This window comes from Topomyia yanbarensis, chromosome 2 (genome assembly GCF_030247195.1).
Source record: "Topomyia yanbarensis strain Yona2022 chromosome 2, ASM3024719v1, whole genome shotgun sequence".
Lineage (NCBI taxonomy): Eukaryota > Metazoa > Arthropoda > Insecta > Diptera > Culicidae > Topomyia > Topomyia yanbarensis.
This window is the reverse complement of record NC_080671.1, coordinates 317830540-317847677: the sequence shown is the minus strand read 5'-3', so window position 1 is coordinate 317847677 and position 17138 is coordinate 317830540. Positions and strand designations below refer to the sequence as shown.

Here is a 17138-nt window from a genome sequence, read left to right as displayed (position 1 = left end):
GGAATCCTCCGGCACTCAAGTAGCCTACCTCAGGCTACTGAAAGCAGATGCAAAAAAGGTTACCGTGATAGGTAAACTGAAGATCGGCTGGTCAGTATGCCCAGTTAGCATACCCCAGCCGCCTTCAGTGGATAGGTGCTATAGGTGCCTTGAGTCCGGCCATAAGTCGTACGAATGTAAAGGTACAGACAGGAGCAAACTATGTCGTCGCTGCGGCGAGGAGAGGCATAAGGAGCGGGGCTGCACTAAGGCGCATAAATGCCTTATCTGCACCGCTAAGAAGCAAGCCCGTAACCATGCTATGGGTGGACTTTCGTGTCCCTTCGGGGAGGCAAATAAGAAGAAGCCGTGAACGTCACACAGCTAAATCTTAACCATTGTGCAGCAGCCCAACAGCTGTTGTGGCAGTCGGCTTAGGCGTCGAGGACAGATGTCGTCCTCCTATCCGACCCGTACAACATCCCTGCCGAACACGGCAATTGGGTGTCGGACGGGTCGGGGATGGTGGCAATCTGTACAACAGGACTCCTCCGCTGAGGGTGTTACGATTGCCAAGATCAATGGTGTGCTATATTGTAGCTGCTACGCTCCACCAAGATGATCGACAGGCTCTCGTCAAACCTAGTGGGCCGGAAACCGATAGTCATAGCGGGAGACTTTAACGCTAGAGCAGGGGCCAAGCGCTAATGGAGACGCTTGCGAAACTCGATACTGTGTTAGCCAATAATGGCTCCGCTAGCACATTCCGTAGAAACGGGGTGGAGGCATGGATTGACGTAACATTTGCCAGCCCGAGTCTGATTCCAGACATGGAATGGAGGGTAGACGAAGGCTACACCGATAGCGATCATTTAGCAATCCGCTTTAGGATCAACTATGGTGTGCAGCATCCGAGGGCGGGAGATCCCTGTCAGGTACGCGGGTGGAAGTCCAATAACTTCGACAGCGAAGCTTTCACCGCAGCCCTGGGACTGGAGGCCAACACCGACAGTCTAAACGGGGATGCGCTGGTAGCCGTTGTATCACGCGCGTGCTACGCCACTATGCCGAGGAAAACCCTGCAAGAAACGGCAGATGCCCGGTGGAGTGCCGAGATTGCAGCTCTACGATCAGCCTGCCTCAGAGCTAGATGTAGGATGCAAAGAGCCCGCACCGAAGATCCAAGAGAAAACCGCCGTGATGTGGTTCGAGCTACGAAATTGGCCCTTAACAAGGCCATTAAAGCAGCAAGAGAGCGTGTTTCGACAACCTGTGTGAGAGTGCCAACGCAAATCCGTGGGGTGACGCCTACAGAATCGTGATGGCCAAGATCAAAGGGGGCTCTTCACCCCCAGAACGGTCTCAGGACCGGTTGGCGACGATTATCGAAGTACTCTTCCCGTCTCGAGCCACAAGCCCCTGGCCACTTTCCCTACGAGACAGTGCGAGCACGGCCGAAATGGTGGCTCCGGTGACGAATGAAGAACTACTCGCAGTGGCTAATTCCCTAGCAATGAACAAAGCTTCAGGGCCGGATGGAGTTCCAAACAGCGCTCTCAAGGCAGCGATCATAGCGAACCCGAACATGTTCAGGCTAGCTATGAAGAGATGCCTTGACGAGTGCCGTTTCCCCGATAGATGAAAAAGACAGAAATTGGTGTTGTTGCCGAGGCCCGGGAAGCCGCCAGGCGACCCATCGGCGTACAGACCAATCTGTCTGATCGACACGACTGGCAAATTGCTTGAGAGGATCATCCTTAACAGGCTAACCCCGTAAGCAGAAGGTACGGACGGCCTGTCAAGCAACCAGTTTGGCTTTCGGAAGGGTAAGTCCACGGTGGACGCTATCAACTCAGTGATTAAAACTGCCGAGATAGCGATCCAACGAAAAAGGCGAGGCATTCGATACTGTGCGTCAGTGACACTTGACGTGAAGAACGCATTCAACAGCGCAAGCCATCGCGCTCTCGTTACACCGGCTTAGCCTACCGGTGGGTCTGTACCAGATCCTGGAAAGCTACTTCCAGAACCGCGTACTGCTATACAAGACCGATGCCGGTCAGAAAAGGATTCCGATTACCGCCGAAGTCGCGCAGGGCTGGATCCTAGGCCCAGTGCTATGGAACCTCATGTATGACGGGGCTCTGAGACTTAAGTTCCCTCCTGGAGTCAAGATCGTCGGCTTTGCCGACGACGTAACCTTGGAGGTCTACGAGGAGTCTATCCCTGAGGTAGAACTAACTGCAGAATACGCGATCAACACGGTGGAGGAATGGATGAGCGCGAGAGGCCTGGAGCTCGCTCAGCATAAGACGGAGGTAGTTAGCGTCAACAACCGCAAGTCGGCACAACATGCAGTTATCTATGTGGGAGATGTCGTGATCACCTCACAGCGGAGTCTGAAGTCTCTCGGAGTCATTATAGACGACAAGCTGACCTTCGGCAGCCACGTCGACTATACATGCAATAGAGCGGAGGTCCCCGCCTACCCTGATTGCCCAGGTGTAGACGAAACTGCCGAACAAATACTGTTCGTATGTCCCCGTTTCGACATCCAAAGAAGAGCAATGCTAGACGTCTGCGGCTGGGACACAAACCCTGATACCCTTATTCAGCAGATGTGTCAATCGGTGGAGAAGTGGAACGCAGTTTCTACTGCAGCCACTCAGATTGCCTGTAGGCTACAAGGAATTTGGCGCACCGAGCAACAGACGACGGGCACGATTAACTAGTGATTGGTTAGTTAGAGCGAAAAAGGCCGAGCGCGTGAGTGAATGGTCTGTTCATGCTGAGGCCGGTTTGGCGCAGCGACCGGCAACCGCGTAAGGGGTAAACCCAGCCACCCCGAAGCAAGGCAGAAGAGTGAATTTTTAGGCGTATATGTGGACAGCCTCATGCCAAGATGGGAGGGTCGTAGCGAAGTATGTTGGGACTTGGCTATCGATGCCTCGTGGCGTGGCAGAGGAGCCAAAGGGTGAGCATCCAAGTCAGTCTCACAAGGTATGTTAAGGGTGAGCACAAAAGTCAGCCTCACAAGGTATGAAAACGGTGAGCACCCAAGTAAGCCTCACATGGTATGTAAGAAGTGGGGCCTAAGAAAAATGTCCCAGAGGGAGCGACAAGGGTGTAATAGAGTGATACGATTGAGAGTGAACCAGGTGATATGGTGAGCATCCAAGTCAGCCTCACATGGTATGTTAGAGGCTAGCACAAAAGTAACCCTAGCAAGGAATGAAAAATGTGAGCATACAAGTCAGTCTCGCAAGGAACGAAAAAGGTGAGCACAAAAGTAAGCCTCATGTGGAGTGTTAGAGAGTGAATCAAGGTGTGACAGAGAGAGCATCCAAGTAAGCCTCATACAGGACGTATGAACGCGTGAGCTAGAGTGAGTGAGTACATCAGGTACAGCCATCCCCCCGGAAGTAATACCGAGAGGTAGTCCCTGGGGGGAACAATGGCGGAGCCCAATGGAGTTTAGTCGGTATTAATGACAGTGTCACCATGAGAGCCCAACACTTCCCCAGTACACCCCGTTTGGTAGCTTGGCATCTACTAATAGCACGTGTACTAGCCAAGTAGCAATTGCAACTTGTTGAAAGTTTTAAATGTTGCACATCTGCTACACAATATTTTTTATTGTTGGATATAATTGAAAAGAATTTCTACGGGTTTTTAAACTGATTGTACAACTATGTAACTATAGAGCAGGCCAATAGTGTTAAGTATGCAAACATCAATAACAGTTGTGAAACTAATCAGAAACTTTGCTAACTTGCACAAACAGTCTAACAAGTTGCAAATGCCTCTTTGTTTGCCATTCCACCCTAAAACAGAACTGTCCAACTACCCAATGCTCGACAAATGGCACAGCTATTGTTTTCATTATTTTGCTGCATTTAGGAACATGTTGCACAACATACAAACAAAGTGCGCTTTTTCCATAATATAGTTGTTACCAAGAGAGTTACAAATACTATACAGTAACAAAGCGTGCTACTTGGGTGGGTTAGTACGTAAATGTATTCTCCACCGCAAAAAAATACATACATACACACACATTTTCCTATCTCGACGAACTGAATCGAATGGTATATGACACTCGGCCCTCCGGACCTCGGTTAAAAAGTCGATTTTTACAGTGATTACATAGCCTTTCTTCATATGAGAAAGGCAAAACATTTGGGGAGAATTGTGGTAAAACGAATTAAAATATTTTATGTAGACAATTCATAGAATCTTTGGACATTTTTGGATAAGAAACACTATCTGTGGTACCCTGTAATCAGCATTCTTTCCAATTATGTAGCCAGTAATAAAAATAAACACTGACAAAAAGGGGCACTAGGGCAAAACTAGCACGATAGCGCACTTTGCAGTCATTTTAAATTCATGCAATCGATTTCCCAGACATTTTTACATCAGGAGTGTAAATTTTCGAGTAGCACTTAGCGTTCTATCGCACTATTAAATAAAGTCGCGTTTTTTGTACTTTTTCCCACTGTGCAACGTGTTGAGCAAAGATGTCAGACGCTGCTCTAACCAAAGGTTTCAAATGGGTAGGGTCATAATAGAAACAAAAATAAATATAGTTTCATTACCCTTTCCGGCATGTTTTGAAAGAGGAATCCAGTGTCCTCTAATTAGGGATCGGGTCTCGACTAATCTGAGCATTTTCCATTTGTTTGTTGTTTTCCAAAAACGCCCATAGTTCTTGTCCAATGTAATATTTCCATGCATATTTTATGATTATCAGTCATCCCTAGAAACTATATAAAACTACAAAAAATACTTAATTTTTTTATCATTTCACTGAGTTGGATCGAAAAAGAGAAAAGGGGATCAAGTCCCCTCAGCCTCCCCTATCGTCATAATGCAGCCCTGTTGACCCTGAAGTGAAATTAAGCACCTACTGTAAATTTTCATAAAAAACATTAACGGCTCAAGCAAAATTTTTATTGGATTTCTGATATGTACGATTTTCCATTGAACTAAATACCAAGATTTAAGTAATTCAGTTCATGAAAAAATCTTGCGGAATTCCGAAATACTGAACCGAGTACAAAATTGACTCAACGAATACACGACGACTTGAGTCAATATTTCTCATCTGTTGATCCTTTTTCCAGCTCCGCTGAGCCAGTCTGTCCAATATATGTGTATATAATTAAATGAAATTCTTTATCCGTACTGACCTATTTAGTAGCTTTCAAAGTAATTTACAGCATCACCGTGGTCACCAGTGCACGCTTTTGGCAAGCACTCTTTCTGTTCGCTCGAGTCACTCGTTCTGCACACACATTCACATACACAGCTTCCGGTCACAATGATTTCCGTCTGCAGCAGCAAAGTGCAATTCAAGAGGCAGCTTCGATGCGTGTCCTACTATGAACGTATTTGTATCCTCTGGCTTCGCTTTTACTCTGTTCCAAGAACCTCCGATGACGATGATAGCCACAGTGTTGGCACACAATTCAGCTCACTTAACCACACATACAAGTACACACCGAAATGATCACCGCTGATGGGCAGAAATGAAGATAATGATGATTAAGTGCTGTTGCTGAATCGGTTTTATTACAGATTTTTCCTCTATCAACCCTGCAACCCGTCCTTTTGCCGTTTTTATCGGTAATGTCCTTACCACTCTGTCTAATACGATATTTAACAAGCTATTTTTAAAGCTCTCACTGTTCTTTTTCTTTCTCCGCTGTGTGTCTCACGTGGTACTGATCCTGTCAACCAAGCACCAGCGGAAATCCCAGATACGTCCTTGCTCACATGGTCTTGATGCCCACACCCCGGAAGCTCTCGCAAATGTGGGTGATTTATGGTGTGCGAAAGCCTAAGTGGGAGTATAAGTGCAAACCGACACAATCGATGTGTGTGCTTTTTTTTTCTTTATTTTTGGAATTGATGCAACGGGTGCAGTTTTTTATTTGTGCCTCTAAAAACTAATTGCAGCAAGCAAGCAATGAGAGCTGTCACGAGTTTCCAGAATAGTCACTTGCTCCCTCGAGCGGTTGGTGAGAATACTAAGCAACACCTTTATTCTGTTGCTGTAAATTCGTCGTCTTTGTAGAGATTTTACATTTTCTGTATGGAAAAGCAGAAGCACTGTACAATACGCCACACAACGAGTGAATGGAAGCACTTGAATGCGCAGCGAAATATTCAGAGGAAACTTTTAATTAACTTTCTTTTTTCCAAGATCTATCACCTTGTACGATTTCACGCTCTGTCTCTTTCTCACGATATCACGCTGGCACTCTCTCGCTCTATTTTACTCACACTGACTACAAAAGGATGAAACCACTTTTCGTGTTCTGTTGTTTTTTTTTAGCGCAATTGTATTTTTCTTCTCTTTGCCCTTAAATAATCTATTCATTCATTTGCATGAAATGCTCGCGTAACATACCACTTTCGGCGCAGGTTTTTTTTTCCTTTTTATGGAAAATTTTTTCCAGTAACTTTTTTTATTAATCAAGTTATGTGTTTCGTTACTAATAATTCAGAATAATTCCCCCAATTTATTCTTTCGTGCTAAAACTACGCTGGGAAAGTTTTCAGCACACAAAACATTCCTTACCGTCACACACACTCAAATTCACACCGGACCGTAGCACAAACCGCGTTTAGAACAGTCCTACAGAAACAACCGACGTTGATTACATTAACATACTAATTTGCCTCCCGAAACACTAAGTTTGCAGCTGCTTTACTGAACAGACGAAAAAAATCTATAATTTTTCGCACTGATATTCCCTATTTATTCGTTTAGCAAAAATAACTTGTCGTATTCGCGATGTTCAACGCCCGAAGAAAAATTCGTAGAATAGTTTTCACATGGGCAAATTCTTGCCAATACTCGGAAAACTTCGAAGCGAAAAAAAATCACCTTGCACAAACCCGCACACTGTGACTGCTGGTGGTTTAAAAGGTTGAAAAACGTCCCGCCCGCCCGAAAATGGGTCACTATCCGAAACGGTCGTAGGATGTTCTCTATATGTGCGATAAGAGCCAAAAACCCAGTGCGAGCACCAGAAACTGAACGACGAAGTGGCAACATCGATTGATGGCTAGAGGCGACATCTCAAGTGCTTGAATGGAAGCGCACCGGAAGTAGGACAGTAGCATACGCTCCCAGGGAGGCAAGAACAGGACAACAACAGCAAAGAGCGTGATAAAAGAAAACGATAACGAGAGCTTTTCCTGCTTCTGCGCACTGTCAGTGTAGTTGGCAACGAAGATAGGCATAAAAGAAATATTCCGATAGCGAAGAATGTCCCTCCTGCAGGGTGGCGATGTGAATTGTTTCGTTCCTGCTCCATCCTCTGGACTGTGTTGGTCACCCTGCACCTAGGATTAGGGTAAATGGCATCGGAAAGTCACATATTACTGTGCAAACGAAAAGTTCTCTTCCGCTCCGGCAGTGTCGCGTTATGGAACGGCTCTTCTGCTCACGAAAAACTTTTTATCGTTGACATATTTTGTATCAGTCCTGCTTCCCCTGGCCACAATCCTTCCCCACCCGGTGGAGCTTTATCACGAAGCGAAAATACCAACAGACTTTTAATCAACACAGTCAGCGCCGTACAAGGGCCACGAACAAGCGGGATATAAAAGATAATGTTTGTACGGTTACTTTTTGCCCCTTCACGGTATTTTGCCAGCTGAGGTTAGCAAACTGCTTGTAGTCGCCCTGTTGAATATTCGCGATTTTTTCGCAGCTATTCATGGCTGCGACTGGCACTTGGCGTGAAATTCTGCTGATTTTTCGCAGATGTTTTTTGTGCAATTGGAGTTCTCTTCAACTAATGCGGCATTAGTTTAGCAAAGCTTTGGTGATCTTTTGTGTGTTATTCCTAACTTTTGTGGAACTAGCAGCAGTAGCTCGGAAAGTGGATTAACTTTGCTTTTCTTTTTATGCGGCACTGCATCCCAGGAGTGGCACAAACCGTTCATCTTTATTAGGCATAGTTTACCGCATGACTTGTTAATTAATTTAAACATGAGCAGCATTTTATGCTCGAGAATTGCATCACATTCATTTATCAACACCATATTCGGCACGTTTAAGGGGGCGTCTGGGGTAATGGGCAAAAAAATCGACTTCTGTTTTATCCGTTTAATTGTTAGTATTGAACCTCTAGATTAGTCTACTGCAATCTCGGTGGCCATGCTAAAATTCTTTTGTTTTAAACAGCCTCGTGCATATTTGATTTCAATTTCGAATGGCCGAGGGCGAAATAACATCTTATACTCTCATGGAAGTCCCTGATTCCCCTAACACGCGCATTGCCCTTGTATAAAACAGTACCCTTTAGATTCCTCTGGGCCATGGGTGGTGTACTTTCAGATCGGGGAGAAATCGGTTAATGTATTGAAACTTTCTCTGGATCTGACTGCTAACTACCCGGCCGTAGCTCAGATAACACGTGTTCGGGCAAACAAGATACGTGTTATAGTGAATGATCTCGGCAGGGAAACGCGATTGCTTGCTGTGAGCGCATTACTCGGGAATTTAAAGCGTACGTACCTTGTATGGCCGTAGAAATCGATGGGGTTGTGTCAGAACCGGGCCTGAACTGCGAAGAACTGTTGGAGCACTGGAATGGCAACTTTAAGGACCCCTCACTCCAACAGATTAAGATCTTAGAATGCAAACAATTGTATACCGCAAACACCGAGGGAGGTAAGACTCTCTATCAGGCTCGCTTCGGGTGACCTTCGCCGGGTCTTCTCTTCCCAACTACATCCTCCTTGACAAAGTTCGCCTACCTGTTCGCCTGTTTGTACCGCGGGTCATGATCTGCAGCAATTGCAAGCATTTGGGCCACACAACCACATATTGTGGAAATAAATAAAGGATGTGGCAAATGTGTGGGAGAGCATGGGGATGACTTTTTGCGGCAAAGAAACTGAAAAGTGACTGGAGGCATTTAAATTAAGGAACGCTCGAAGCGCTCTTATGCAGAAATGCTAAAGAATTCTTCACCATCTCTCCTGTCTGAAAATTCCTTTGCTGGTTTGGCTCGCGTTGAGCAAGAATCTGACGATCCTCAAGAGAGAACATCTCTCGTTAACCCGGGGGAGTCCAGGAAGAGGAGAACGCTAGCCTTTCCTAGACTACCTCGTAAGGGTCCCAAGATGTCGTCATCTGAGAGTGCGCCAACAACATCTAGTAAATCCAACGGAAGTGCTACTAAAACCCCGAATTAAGTTTCTCCAGGACTTGGAAACTTTAATTCTAACAAGGAATACCCGCCACTTCCCGGGACACCAGAAACCCCAAGTGTCCCCCTTTTTCAAACAGACATTCAGAGCAGTTGACTACTAAATGGCTCCTCCTTGCAGCGATCGTATCCTTCGATGGCTAAGTCATCGAACGAGGTCACCGATTCGATCACTGTTCTACAGTAGAACAGCAGAAGTTTCTTCCCGATAATCGATTCCTTTAAATTTTTACTAAATAATTTAAAAAGTGATGCTTTTGCAATATGTGAAACTTGGTTAACTTCCGATATAAATCTCAACTTCCACAACTTTAATACAATTCGTCTGGATCGAGAAAACCCCTATGGAGGAGTACTTTTGGGGATTAAAAAATGCTATTCTTTCAATCGAATTAATCCCCCTTCGACACCAGGCATTGAAATTGTCGCGTGTCAAGTTCTAAGCATTGCTTCCATCTACATTCCTCTAGAGTTTTGGTAGGGCAACGAACGCTTTGTAATATCACGGAATTCTTACCGGCACCGCGGCTAATTCTAGGAGACTTTAACTCGCACGGTACGGTATGGGGTTGTCTTCACGATGATAATACATCAACATTAATCCAAAATCTTTGCGACAATTTCAACATGACCATCTTAAACACGGGAGAAATGACGCGGATTCATACACCACCAGCACGCGCAAGCGCGTTGAACTTATCGCTATGCTCAACATCGCTACAGTTAAATTGCATGTGGAAGGTGATCCCTGATCCCCACAGTAGCGATCATTTGCCTATCGTTACTTCAATTGGTAACTGTTCAAGACCATCAGAAACTATCAATGTCTCGTATGGCCTCACACGGAACATCGATTGGAAGAGTTATGCGACCGCGATATTCGCTAACATCAAATCCACTCAAGAACTCCCATGGGCGGTCTTTCACCCCGTGGTGGGATAAAGAGTGCTCAGAGCTGTACGCGGAAAAATCCACTGCATATAAGGCCTTTCGGGACGACGGGTTACCCGCTAGCTATCAACAGTACGCGTCGTTAGAAACGCGAATGAAGAGTCTAATGTAAGCCAAAAAACGCAGTTTTTGGCGCCGGTTCGTCGACGGGTTAACGAGATAAATAGCGATAAGCATTCTTTGGGGCTCGACGTATGCGTAACCGAAACTAGACCGTGGAATATTTAAACCGCTGGATATTTGCTTTCGCCAAGAAGATCTCTCCGGACTCTGTCCCGGTACAGAAAACGTACCGCGCCGTGTCTCCTCACGATACCGCTAATGAAACACCGTTTTCAATGGTGGAGTTCTCACTCGCTCTCTTATCGTGCAAGAATAACGCCCCGGAGTTAGAATCAAATTCAACTTGCTGAAAAATCTGCCTGACCCTGCGAAAAGACGCTTGTTGAATTTATTTTACAAGTTACTCGATGGTAACATTGTCCCTTATGACTGGAGGCAAGTGAATGTCAACGCCATCCAAAAACCAGGAAAACCAGCCTCCGACCACAACTCGTACCGCCAATTGCAATGCTTTCCTGAATCCGGAAGTTGATCGAAAAAATGATCCTATCCCACCTCGACAATTGGGTTGAAGCAAATGGCTTACTGTCAGATACACAATTTGGCTTTCGCAAAGGCAAAGAGACGAACGATTGCTTTGCGTTGCTTTCTACAGAAACCAAATGGCCTATGCTAGCAAAGAACAGATGGCATCAGTCTTCTTGGATATTTGACTCAGATTATATCAACATTCTGTCAGAGAAGCTGCACCAGCATGGTCTTTCACCGGTTTTAAATAACTTTTTGCTAAACCTGTTGTCTGAAAAGCACATGCACTTTTCGCATGGTGATTGAACAACATTGCGATTTAGCTACATGGGTCTTCCCCAGGGCTCATGCCTAAGTCCCCTGCTCTACAATTATTACGTGAATAACATTGACGATTGTCTTTCCAATTCGCTAAGACAACTTGCAGACGACGAGGTAGTCTCTGTTACAGGGCCCAAAGCTGCCGATTTTCAAAGACCATTGCAAGATACAATTTGTCTGCTTGGGTTCTCTAGCTGGGTATCGAGTTCTCCACGGAGAAAACTGAATTGGTTGTCGCTTTCTAGGAAGCGTGAGCTGGCGCAACTCCAGCTTTTATTAGTGGGTATAACGATCAATCAGGTCTTCACATTTAAATATCTCGGGGTCTGGTTCGACTACAAAGGTACCTGGGGATGTCACATTAGGTATCTGAAACGAAAATGCCAAAAAAGGATCAATTTTCTCCGGACAATAACTGGAACATGGTGGGGTACCCACCCAGGAGACCTGATCAGGTTATACCAAACAACGATATTGTCCGCGATGGAGTACGGGTGTTTCTGTTTCCGCTCCGCTGCGAACATACATTTCATCAAACTGGAAAGAATCCAGTATCGTTTTTTGCGCATTGCCTTGGGTCGCATGCACTCTACCCATTCAAAGAGTCTCGAAGTGCTGGCGGGCGTTCTACCGCTGAAAAATCGATATGCGACATTCTGAACCCATTGGTGATTGAAAACTTCGAGAGGCTCGTCGAGCTTAATTCTCAAACCTGATTTATGTCCTTGTACTTCGACTACATGGCACAGAGCATCAATCTTTCTTCGTATAATCCCAACCGCGTCCGTCTCCTAGATACTTCCGATTCTGCTGTATTTTTCGACACATCCACGAAGGAAGAGATTCGTGGAATCCCGGACCATATATGCCCGCAAGTGATCCCCAATATATTTTCTAATAAATTCCGAGAAGTCGGCTGCGACAAAATGTTTTACACCGACGGATCAAATCTCGATGGGTCCACTGGCTTCGGTATCTTCAATGATAATGTCACCGCTTCATTCAAGCTCAATGATCCTGCTTCAGTTTACGTAGCCAAATTAGCTGCTATTCAGAGTACCCTTGGGATCATCGACAATTTGCCCACGGATCACTACTTCATCATTTCGGACAGTCTCAGCTCTATCGAGACTCTTCGTTGGGCGAAGGCTAAAAAGCAATTCCCGTATTTTCTGGGGAAGATACGGGAGTCTCTGCGCAAGTTACCTGAAAAATCTAACCAGATTACCTTTGTTTATGTCCAACCACTACACCTTAGATGCGCTTTTGCGGAGTATTGGGCTTGCGGAGAATAATCTGTGCGCTTGTGACGAAGGCTATCACGAAATCGAGCACTTTGTCTGGGTATGCGCCGGGTATTGTGTCAAAAGATTACCTTCGGACCCGAGGTAGACCAGGTCTCAGTTAAAAGATTCCCTTCGGACCCGAGGTAGACCACCCAATGTTTCAGTTCGGGATATGCTGGCAAATCACGATCTCCCATATATGTCCCACATTGACATTTGTATCAAAACGATAAATATCCTAATTTAACGCATCTCCTTTATTCTCGTTCTTAGAAGTTCCCCGTCCTGCCTTGTGGAGCCGACGATCACCAGAGTTCCACTATGTTACTGCCGTCGGCCTTACCGTGCCTGCATAAAAAGAATTTAAAGCGAGAGCAGATCGATGGTCTTGAAGGATTCCCCGCGGGTCCGACGAATTCCACCCGTCAACCCGTTCCTTGACATCTTAGTAACCCGAGGCTCTAACGCATGCCGCTGATCTCCCGTTTGCCTGAAAGTTGCAAGTTTTGTTCTTTCCCTGCCATCGTGTCCGCCTACTCTCCCCTGTCCCTGATACAACTGCGGCAGCTGTTACAAAAACAAAATTGTATTATATTCCTAGTTTTAAGATAGCTTTAAACTTTTTCATAAAAAACTATTCATCCACATCTTGTAAGATAGCTGTGAAATTTCTCATAAAAACTTGTTCGTCTTCTTGTATATTAATTTGTATTCCTAGTCGTAAGATAGCTGTATTTTTTTCTTGAAAAAAACTATTGTTCAATCTTATGTTGTAGCGGTCTTGTCATATTCAGCAATATTTTTCAAATTTAGTAGAACCAGTCTGATTTGTTTGCGCCAAGAGTTAGACAACCTACCGTTGATCGACTCTTGCGCAACACCCTAGCAAATACTCCTCTCCGCGAGGGGAAGAAATTAAGTTGCCTGTTGAGATTCTCCTGAAGACGAAAACAAAACCATGACGATTCTTCGCTTGGAATGCATGATGGAAAGGGACAGATAGAGCCAAAGGTTAGCTGACAGAATAAAACAGCTAGTAGGGTCGTTGATTTCCGAACTTGTCCGAAGAAATTTGCGGGAAAATACGCGCTTCCTGTAAATACGTGCGAAATTACCTTCCCTAATCTGAGGATTAACGCTGCTAGTCCATTTCGTCCCAGTCCGCCAAACGTTTTGGAAGCTCGCGTGATTTGTCCGGTTTTAGTTTGTCCAAAGTAATTAATGTGACGTGATAGTACTTTGAATTTTGTCTAATTCTTTGCTCTCCCGCCCCAATAGCTCAAGTAAAGTCAAAAAGGGAGTAGACAGTGCGTGCGTAGAAAAGTGTGTGCAGAAAGTTTGCTAGAAAAGGTAAATGTGCTCAACGTTAGGTGCCATTGACCCCACGCATGTGCTAACGACCCCGTTTGCCGTAGCCAGACGGCATACTATTTTCTATTCCGCACAGCTCGCCGACGAACGAGAGAAGAGGCAAAACGGACGAAAGCAGCACGCGCAATTCCAGCAAAGGACGAAGTTTGAACCCGGCCCCGTTACGCCGCCGGAAGGAAGGATGGTCCATCAATAAACCGTTTCCTTCAATCGCCGGGAAAACCATCGCAACTTTTCCGGCAGATAAATCAGCATCAACCAGCACCAACAACCGCTGGTCAGAAACCGGCGCGGCCGATCGACGTGATCGCCCGTCATCGAATCGCCCGTCATCGCAGCAGAACGATCGACAACAGCAAAACCCAACAGCAGCAGATTGGGTGAGTCGTATCGTTCTTGCTAGATAAGAGTGAAGGGTGGCGTCCAGGGAGGACGCCACAGTAATTTAAGCCGCCAGAGCGCAAAACGCTCGAGAAGTCGTCCACGGACGGCTAGAATTAGGGACGCGTCCATGAATTGAGGTTGTGTTTCGGCCATTATGTTTTAGTCCGTCATTCACGAACGCCACACACAACCCATTTAATTAGTCACCCGGGTGCCAAGCTATAGCTGATTGATACGCTGGAGCTGTGAGGTGACGTCATCAATTTTGGGAGGATTCTGGAGAGAAAATTAGCACGATATGGTCAATGAGCACTAGTAGGGAGAGAGTACACGCACACAATCAGAAGATAGGCCTAGAAAATTAAAAGTTAATACAAAAATACAAACATGCAATAGTAATAAAAATCTTTCCGTCCTGTAGCGTAAATAAATGTTGGTTAGTGTAAACGTACTAAAATGTTTGTAAATTCCCATAGTACTCCCTCAAGGTTTAGTCTCGTTTAAGTATGGTTACGTCACTTCGTTCTGTAGTTTTCGTTTTGTTTCACTGTCTTCCGCTTGGCGGAATTTGATGAGTGGTGAAAGCTTCGCTTTCAGCATGTTTGTGCCACCTGGTGGTGAGTGGCTGCAGTTCCAGTGAAGATAATTTAGGTATGGGGAATTTTTTACCGCCGATTCTCTGAGGGTAAATAGGTCGTTGATGATTGCTACTGACTGATAATAGGGTCGCCTACCCGACTTTTGGAGGCTGACTTTTGATAAACCTGTCTGGTTCGATCCTGAATAATTTCTTTAGGTGAATTTTCTTCAGGGACTCGCCCTAGGAAGAGTCTCATCCGGGCAAACAAATCTTGGCGTGCAGTCTTCCTACGGGAAGTGGCGCATAAGCTGCACGCTTGCTAGGGATCGACCAGGGCTGGCTACAATGTATCGAATCGTATTTTAAATGTTCATGTGTATCGAATCGTATTAAAAATGTTCCTTTCAATATTAAAAAAAATGTTCATTGTTAACCTCTTAGTTTTAAGATATATACAAAATGTTAAAAAAAGCAATTTGACACCGCCAAGCTAACGCATTTCTGCCTATTAAATAAACAAACTGAAAAAAAAATATCAACTCTCAATATATGAAGTGTTTCCAGGCAAAAAGGTTCGCTTTTCATTACAGTGTTCTTGCGTGAAGATCCAAAATAAGGATCTGAGCTGAGTAACAACCTGTTTAAAATATCCTTTTTGCAAAGTGTTCTTGAAAATTTTCTTGCAATGTTTTGTCGATAATCTCGAAAGTGCTTATTGCATCAGGATCCACGGTCGGTATCATAGGATACCAGTCGTACCATGAGACGTACTTCCGAGCTGTATCCATGGTGTACGCTGAGAACAAATCCAAATCTACACTGTGTCCACTAGTTATTGTTTCAATGATTACTTTGAATATGTAGATTAACTCTCTGTCAACTCTGGTTATTTTAGAAACCACCACAACGTGCTCAAAGAAACGCCGTGCCGTATTTCCATCGTCGTGTTGCCGGCACCTGCCTTCGGTATATCTACCAAAAGCCCCAGCTGAGTTTTCATCTTATGCTGATTTTTTTTCTTGTCTTATGCTGAATTTTCTTTTTCTTGTCCGATACTACCATATTTTCTTCTTCAGATCGAGCTTGCCATTTTTTCAACGGTAGCTTGCAACTGAGGTGAAGAATAATTTCAAAATAGCGGATTCGCATATGTAATGGTGACATGCCAAACTTGAAGGATGCTGATTTTTCCTCATTCTGTTTTCCCGGGTTGTTGAAGGTCTTCGAGATTGCATAACAAATATAGCACCGCATGCCGGAAGAGGTGTCTGTTGCCGTATTACACACTTTCCCGTCTACCATCATTAGAAAAATGTGTTCCTGATGTACATGAGATCGCCGTTAGAAGCTTCTCGATTTGTTTCTTCTCGATTTGTTTCTCAATATGCGCTATCTCGTCTTTGATCGTTTGGTTGGTTTCTCGAATTGGACGGCAAAATCGTGGAGATGACGGAAACGAATTCTGCGACAACAACTTTTGTTTGTTTTCAACGCTTACAAAAAGTCTTATTGGAACCAATGATCTCTTAAAAATGTTGTTGTTTGAGGTTTGTGAGACAGTAATGTATCGGTTTTCTGGATAATACTGAGTTTTAGCTGTCTTTATTGTAGAATAGCTTGGATACAGTTTTTTATTTGAACCATGTATCTCTTCCCACTGTTTCTTTGTCAAATCTGCTTCAACGAAAATAGCTAAAGCTTCCGACGGACAACGTGCTTTAACTTCGGAGGTTTCAATTTTATTCATTGCTCGTTGCAAAACATATCTTTATGACGGGGTCTCGTCAATGTTTTTCACGAATGCTGCTGCAGCAACAGTATTTCCAGAGGCCTGAAGACTCATATATGTAGCGTAGGTTGACTCTATAAGTGGTACGTTTTCCCGAAGAGCTTGCATTTTCCGTTGCTTGCTACGCTCACTTGATTCAGAAAATTCAATACTCGGACATCCCCCACCTTAATCTATTGTAATTTTCTAAAATCTGTCTGGAATCTACTGAAAATTTGATTTAGGATGTGCATTTTGTTTTCAGGGCAGTTAAACTGTTTCATAAGTACATTCTCCATAAACATAAACTTCTCCACAAGCACACCATCAGATTGCTGCATTAAATTATACATGTATTGCTTTTTCAAAATTTTGCAATCTCGCATATTCACTATGAAAATATAATATAAAATATGGATATATCAGATGCAAGCTTAACGTGAATAAATAATGACGATTTCAGTTTTGAGTTAAACATGTACTTACCCCCGCCGCTCATTTTAGCCGGAAATTAAATTTACGGAAGTGTAGCAGAACTTTCAAAGTATCTTTCAACCAAACATCGTTTGAACTATATCACGCACACATTTGCAAAGAAGATGCATGCGTTTGTGAAGCCTTGAGTTTGCCTTTTCAGTCAATCCGGAGATGGTCGATTTATCTCCTGTCCTATC

The 17138-nt window shown here is 44.5% G+C and overlaps 1 protein-coding gene across 5 annotated transcripts in view; it reads right to left on the bottom strand.

Moving 5' to 3' along the window:
* The window catches only part of LOC131683704 (RIMS-binding protein 2), a 331371-nt gene extending 324377 nt beyond the window's left edge, over positions 1-6994 (bottom strand). For 2 of the 5 annotated variants that reach the window (XM_058965931.1, XM_058965934.1), the window contains exon 1: positions 5172-6994. The gene's annotated coding sequence lies outside the window, so the exon portion shown is untranslated. The remainder of the gene's footprint in view (positions 1-5171) is intronic. The other 3 variants (XM_058965935.1, XM_058965936.1, XM_058965932.1) reach the window with 2 other exon arrangements.
* Between the last annotated feature and the right edge of the window lie 10144 nt (positions 6995-17138).